Here is a 7,350-nt window from a genome sequence, read left to right on the forward strand (position 1 = left end):
CATGTATTAAATAATAGTATACATTTTGTGTTTTCTCTAGCAGGTCTTTCATTGTACTGGATCCGAGAAGTCACTCTGTCAAAGGTTGCAAGAAGCCCAACGTCATAGACCGGTTATTCCTTTTCCTCGTGATAAAAGTAGGATAGCGTTTTATAATGGTTGTCACGCGATACTCATATTCTATGTTTGTATCTTTGAAATCGATTGGAGTGTTCCCCTTCCCCTTGATTTGATGAAACACCCCTTTTCAGGCAAGCAACTTCCTGCGACTTATATGAGACTATTGATGTCTTCAGATGCGCAGAAGATGAAGACAAACCACAACACGAAGGGAAAACCTGTGCCTGGTAGGTATGATGATAACGAAAGAATTGTCAGTTGTGTACCTTCCATGGGCTTCAGTATAATCAAACCAGTAAAGTCGAGTGTTCTGCCACGATTTTCATAAACTTCCGGAACCCTCTAGTTTAGACAACTGCCTTTTATAGCATGGAGGCAAGAGGTACCTGCACTACCACTCCATGAGGTGGAGAGGTTCGACTGCAGTCAGGGACTTGCTATGGCAGGATGGCTTGTCCCCGACGAGGCCTTGGACTTACAAAGGGAGAGTAAACTGCCCATGTGGGCAATGGTTACACCAGGCGGTTGTCTGGTGCTAGATTGCACTCCAGGTGTATAGGACCTGTGATGGCTCCCCATAGGCCCATAAAATATAGTGGCTGGCAGTCGACTGCTTCATACTATAAAAGATGTCAAGTTGTTCCATGGTTTAAACGGAGTTCTAAGTCTTTCATTGCATTGTTTAAGCCCATGCAAGCGGACACACCGGTTCATCCGTTTGACCGTGATATCTGTCAACTGGAGACTGCCTAGTAACTGATCACCAGAACACGCGCGGACCTCCTTCCTGGGGATGGACATGATGATCGGAACAATTTTTCTGGACTCTCCCTCTATTTGAAACTGTCACCGGTGCCATGGTCCAAACGCAGACCACGCGGTGGCATGTATCGGGACGAAGTTGGGATGTTATTTTTTGGTCTGTGTTTGGCCCTAGCCACCTGCAAAAGTTTATGTTTTCTCCTGCCAAGTCTGCTGATAAAGCAGTGAACTTGGCCTTGGAGGGAGAACTTCTGTGTAAACTGTTTTAATTGGTCTGTGGTGATTGGTCCATCGCTCGTCAAGGGCAACTGGAGGACAAAGTGATGAGGAAGGTGATGAAGGGCCTCCCCCAGACTCAATTGGAAAGACCCCCCCCAATTCACTGCGCCTGCGTCAGGGGATTTCCAAGGTGCTCACGCATGCGCAGGAGGGGTGCACTTACATAACAGAAGGGGTGGGATTGAGAGCCGATGACGGGGCGGTACTGACCACACCTCCCCGGGGCAGGTGCTCTCAATAAACTTTATAAAGGCAGACTCGTGTCTTGGCGGGGGTTGCCGGCTCTTCACAACGGACCAAGTTGCTTCTAGCGGGGACGCCTGCTGAAGTGGGAGCCTGCCACCCCTCCGGAACACGCAGCTGCTACAAAGAGGCTTTATTACTAGTTAGAGTGGGTAAGACTTTCTTACAGATGACACCTAGGTGAGTAGGGTGTTGAGCTATCTTACTTGGGTTTTTTGTGCACTTTTTCCTCCTTGGCCCTAATTCTTTTCTCTCAGGCGCCTGTTTTTTCCCCTTTTTTCCCCGTTTGCCACCTTTTTTTTTTTCTAATAAATAGCTATTTTTTGCAAACTAGCAACGGTGTTTGGTTTATTCACGTTCCAGAATCCCTCGAACCTGTTTTTCCCCTGGTTTTTCCACATTTCCCTGTTACACTACTCTACGTAGCATCAGTGGCATGATGTGTGGAAGGGATTTTCCCTTTGAACATCCGACCCAGCCCTGGCAGTTGGGGTGCCAGGAGGAGCTGTGCTTTGGTGCCAATCACTTCTGAAGCAGCTCAAACCCCTTCATAAGCTGCCAGTATCTTTTTCAGTTGGGGTGTAACAGGCCTCAGATCCTTTGCATTCCTGACTCCAGAACCTAACGACGGAGGGAGTCAGACAGAAATGTACACAAATCAATATGATTGGCAAAAATGTCCCCTTTATTAGAGGAAAGGCAGCTTATATGCTGCTTGTGACACAGAGATGTGATTCTTCCCCAGGTTACATTGGATACATAAGGGAAACATACTGTGGTGTACAGTACTAATTAGATAACAGCAGGTGTCCATAAAACTTGTTTTCCTGCCAAAATAACTCCTCCTTCACTTTGGCACAAGGCCTGCAGCCATATTAGTGGTGCAGTATTTTTTACTGTCTGCACCCAACCATGCCAAGGTAAAGGTCTCAGAAATGCAATAGAAATTGTTCACACAATTTCTGTCCTCTGACAAATCCCCCGTTGAAGTTTGAACAATTTCAATTGCATTTCTGTAACATTCCTTATTGTATCCATAACATTTCAATAAACGCAGACATACAATAACACTACTATCATTAATAAACTTAACAACCTATTGACCCCAAGATGTGTGCTCTCAAAGTGTGCCTAAAAGTGCTTCTTTAAATGTAGGGTTTATTCTTAAAACTTCCACTCTGTCCAGAACATCCTTGGAAATAGAACTCCATTAAACTCTGGACCATATGTCTTCTGTTATTCTTTTTCACACCTTGGCCCTTAAATAACACAATGACATAATCATATATTAACACTGGATCTTCTGTTTCTATTGCACTCTTTGCATACCATTCTATTGCAACCCGGAGAGTTTGTTCAGGATTTTTTGCCATTTTATGTAAAGGTATCGGTGTATTTGTTTATCCAAAAGTGTTTGTGTATGTGTAAGTGAATATTCACACATATACATGCATACATTTTCATTCATTCACTTTCACACGGTGGCCACCATCATTCAAAAACACTTCACACAAGCATACTTTTGAATCTCATTTCACTGTGTCTCATGAATTACGAAACCATACTAATTGTCTAGTACCTTTTGGTGTGAAAGCTTCTCCACCAAACAGGTAAACTTTCCTCCACCAGTACCCAGTGAATAATCTAAGATCTTTACCTTCTATAATTATATGCTTAAACATACTAACAAATTGTGCTCCAACAAAACTAAAAATACTGTACCTTAACAACACTAAAATGTGCTCATAATGCTGAAAAATTGTGCTCTCGTAATACTTACTTTAAAGTTCGTACAATACACTCTCTTAAATCCTTAATTCCATGTGCTTAAAAAATATACTAAAAAGGTGTATATGACTAAGAAAAACTATGCTTATAATACTAAAAAGAACTGTGCTCCAAAAACTGTGTTCTAACAATATTGAGGAAACTGTCAGCCACAACAGCTCCTGATGTTGCCATTGTTACCTGCAGAAAACAACATCAACCTTGTTCTTTCTTTCCAAGGCTTCATTCATCATGCAGGCAACTACGAACACCTGTGTACAAAAAAAACCTTAACATATGAAACAACTTTTGCAAGTGAACTGAGGGGGCTGCCACCTGTCCTCTCCCCGTTTCTGTCTTGCAAAAGTGTTTTACAAATTCTTAAATCACTGACCCCTATACCAAATACATAGCATTGCCTGACAATTTGGTAGTATTTTCCAAACTGGACAAGAAATCCACCCTTTTAAAGTTTGTCTAGTTTGGATATGATATAGACTTTTACCTCTGTCCTAGTTAGAACAGCTGGGACCGATTCATCACTGGATGGGTGTAGCCCAAAACTGTGTATTCTATAGCCCTCCATGCCATTTCCCAGAAACTGTTGTCAGTAGAGGCCTGCGAGGTGGCCCCCCTCATGCTCCTGTCCTCATGCCCTTTTGTGGAATTCCCTGACTGAGCACCCTCACACCCTTTTATGGAATTCCCCACTCTGAGGGAAGGACTGAACATCCTTTTATGGAATTCCCCACTCTAAGGGAGGGACTAATCATTCCTGCCTGAGCTGGAGAATATATAAACCTGGAGTTTCAGAACCTTACCACTACTCGTGGGATACAGGGGAGGACTGCAGCTCACCGCTCTCAGCCAGACTGCAGCTCACCGCTCTCAACCGGACTGAGACCACCACCCTCGGCTGGACTGCAGTCGCCGCTTTTGACCGGACTGCAGCAGCTCTCCCACCAGCAGGTTTTTCCCCTCTTCCTTTACTTTGGACTCGGGGGGGGCCCAGGGAGCACCGCTTTGTTTGTGCCCTGGTGTGCCAGGTTGTACATTTGGGTTTTGTGGGTTGAGACCAATTGCTTGTCTGTGTAGTCGTGCTTATTGTATTATTTTATTAAATTGTTATTCTGACTTGCAATCTCTCTTTTGAGCTGAGTTCATTTCCCCTGCTGGTTAACTTTTAAACGAGCACAACCCCAAAAATTGTTATTGCACAATCACATATAATCTTGGGAAGACTCGTAAGCCAAAAGGTTTCTGTCATATGCTGGTTCCAAATAAATCTTGCTACCCACTGTAACACTACTGGGATGAAACACATACAAATATGAGCACTGCAAAATAATCAATGTCTGATGTAGAATTCCCAAACCACACCAGTCTGCCTGAGTTTCACAAACATCACTGGTGTGACATGAACAGCACAGAAACAGACCATTGTATACAGCAACAACCATTAGGCCTCAGGATGTTACAAGTTCTACAGCTTTCCATTGTCTTCCTTTCCCCTTAGTGACACGGCTGCTCCAACCCAAGAGGCAAAACCAAGCACAATTGCAGACACTCTGCACATGGCATCACATATGTCCTTCACTTCTTGAAACCAGGGCTTAGCTTTAGCTTTTACCTTTAACACTGCTGCAAGAACAACTTGGCAGCACACAGTTCAGGAGAGTTTGTTTCCAAATTTTGGTTAAATTCATAATACAAATGTAATCATATTATAACCTTTTATGCAGAGAAAAATGCAAGTTGTGATTTCAACTCTGATTCTTGCTTGCTAGCAATATAATACCACATACAAAAAGAATAAGTGGAAACACCTTGTTGGTGACAGATATTTCCTTAACTCCGGAATAGTAGATTCAGGGATCTATTAGGGCAAGAGGCCTGCTATACAAGAAAGAAAAAACCAATGCATTTTGTTCTTTAAAATGCATGGCCTGCATTGAATGGTTAATGCATGGCTGTAGTTATTGTTCTGATTAATACAAAGATGACAAAACCAATTAGAACAGTGTCTCTAATTTCCTGTATTTGCATTATCTTCTCAGTCTCGGGCTAGGCTCACCGGAGCCACAGATTGGCTCCTCTTATTCATGACAATTACTAATGATAGATTGAGAATGAACATTTTTGACTTGTGATATAACCAAACGAATAAGGATTATTTGAAGGTATAGGAGAGGTATTGTTAGTCATAACCAATTACAACACCAGGTGCATCCCAGGGCTTTTCAATACAGACCATGCATTTCTTGCACTTGGGATCAAATTAAAGATTTTGTGTCATTTTCTCTCTTTTTCCAAAATTATAATTAATACTATCTCAGTAGGAAACTAAAAATATAACCACAAAATTAAAAATATAACTACAAAGGTCTTTCTCTTCAGAACACCGTAGAAATGTTACCCACTACTCCAAGAAGGAAGGAAAAGTTAATTGCATAAAAGTTAATTTACTTACTTTTCAATATATTTAGCACGTTTAAGTCTACAACAGTGAAAAAATACTGTTTGATTATTCTTTTCAATACTCAGCTTTAAGCTACATGTGCAGTTCAGAAAGGATAGAGAAAGCCAGATTCCAGCTTGCAACCAGTTCCTTAGATGTGAGCTACATTATCTGCTCGTATTTTTAGTTCTTTTACCTATGAAATTTCGGTAAGAGAACAGAATTCACAACATAAGCAGCACAAAGGAAAACAAATTAGTTGTAAGATCATGTAACTCCATAATTGTGGAACAACACCACACAACAGGTAAAAGTCACACCTCTTATATTAAAATCCTAAATCACTCACAGTTCTTAAATAATTCATAAATGTAAAACTAACTAAATCTAGCTTTGAGATTGTTATATTGGGAGGCAAACTAGAAAAATTTTACTAAATTCAACCTGACTCCAGTAACTCAGTTTTATTGCAATCTCTACTGATTTCCTGACAGATGATCATGTAGTCTCCAGACATTTCTGGTGTATAAATCAAATGGGCATAAAAAGTTCTAATTCACGCATCAATGGTTTTTGAAAAGTGTAATTTAGTAATCTGCTCTTTTATCGGTATACATTAAACACACACATTTTGCATCTTGTTAGGTTATTTTAAAAAGAATCTGAAATTCATGTAGTGTAACTGTTGACATAACATCAGTGCCAAGAGAGAGAAGTCAAACTTCACAGCATAGTGTGTGCCTGAGTAGTGTTTTTAGAAAAGCAATTAGGCTGTATGCTATATCAGCAGTTATAAAACATTTAAAAACATATAATACGTTTCATTTGACCAAACTGCTCTGTACATACTGTACGAATCCACGACAGAAGATATATATTAAAATCTGAAAAACTGTACTTGCTACTATGTTATAAATAGAATATTAACAGTTGCTTAAGCAGTACATGGAATGCAGCTCAAAGGTGCAACTCTGTCACAAACACAGAAGAAAAAAAATTAATGAATTCACTAAACTTGACCACGGAAAAGAAATAATATCAGACAGGAATGTAAACTAAACATACAAATGTTAAAATCAGCTGAGTAAACCTTTTTAAACACAATTCTTAAGATGTGATTTCCACTGTCACAATCACTTCTCAGTTTATAACAGGAAGATAGAAAGATGTTTTATCTAAGAATTAAGGAAATTCTCAACCTGTTGGCTTTCCATTTATCTTATCTGCAAATTTGTAGTTTTTGTAAGGTAAGTTCTACTCTCTCCCTAGTTCTGAGAAACTGCTGGAGGTGGTTTGAGTCTCAGTTGCTAAGCAACAAATGATCTCTATTGTGTGAACTTTATGTCTCCTCCTGCTAAGGCTGAACACGATATTTGGGCAGAAGGTCTTTACAGGGGTAAGATGTAACTAAAAATAAGGCAATTCACTAAAGCTTTTATATAAAGATTCATTCTCTGGGATTGCATGTTAACTTCTAGAAAAACACAATCTTTTAGTTTTAAGTTATGTACTAGTGAGTAGAAGGACTAAAGAGAGAGATTCTGCTTTCTCTTCTCAATTACTGACATGCCTGGATTCTGCGGGGCAAGTCCCCCGCAAACCAGTCACCGCCGAGCTGCTGTTCCCTGGGCCGCTCCGTGCGTCGTGCAGCTCCCGGGGATCCCCGCAGAAGTCTGGCTGGCTCTGCAGAAGTAGCTGTTGGCGTTGCCTCTGTTGCTGAG

The 7,350-nt window shown here is 40.9% G+C and overlaps 1 long non-coding RNA gene across 1 annotated transcript; it reads right to left on the reverse strand.

Annotated features, from left to right (window-relative positions):
- Nucleotides 1–3,612: 3,612 nt before the first annotated feature.
- On the reverse strand, nucleotides 3,613–4,557 carry LOC113959224. The gene is made up of 2 exons (XR_003531744.1): nucleotides 4,370–4,557; nucleotides 3,613–3,676 (listed from the first exon to the last, which is right to left on the reverse strand). It is a non-coding gene; the product is annotated as an uncharacterized LOC113959224 (long non-coding RNA).
- Between the last annotated feature and the right edge of the window lie 2,793 nt (nucleotides 4,558–7,350).

Source organism: Corapipo altera, unplaced genomic scaffold, assembly GCF_003945725.1.
Source record: "Corapipo altera isolate COAL_440 unplaced genomic scaffold, ASM394572v1 61029, whole genome shotgun sequence".
In the NCBI taxonomy this organism is placed as follows: domain Eukaryota; kingdom Metazoa; phylum Chordata; class Aves; order Passeriformes; family Pipridae; genus Corapipo; species Corapipo altera.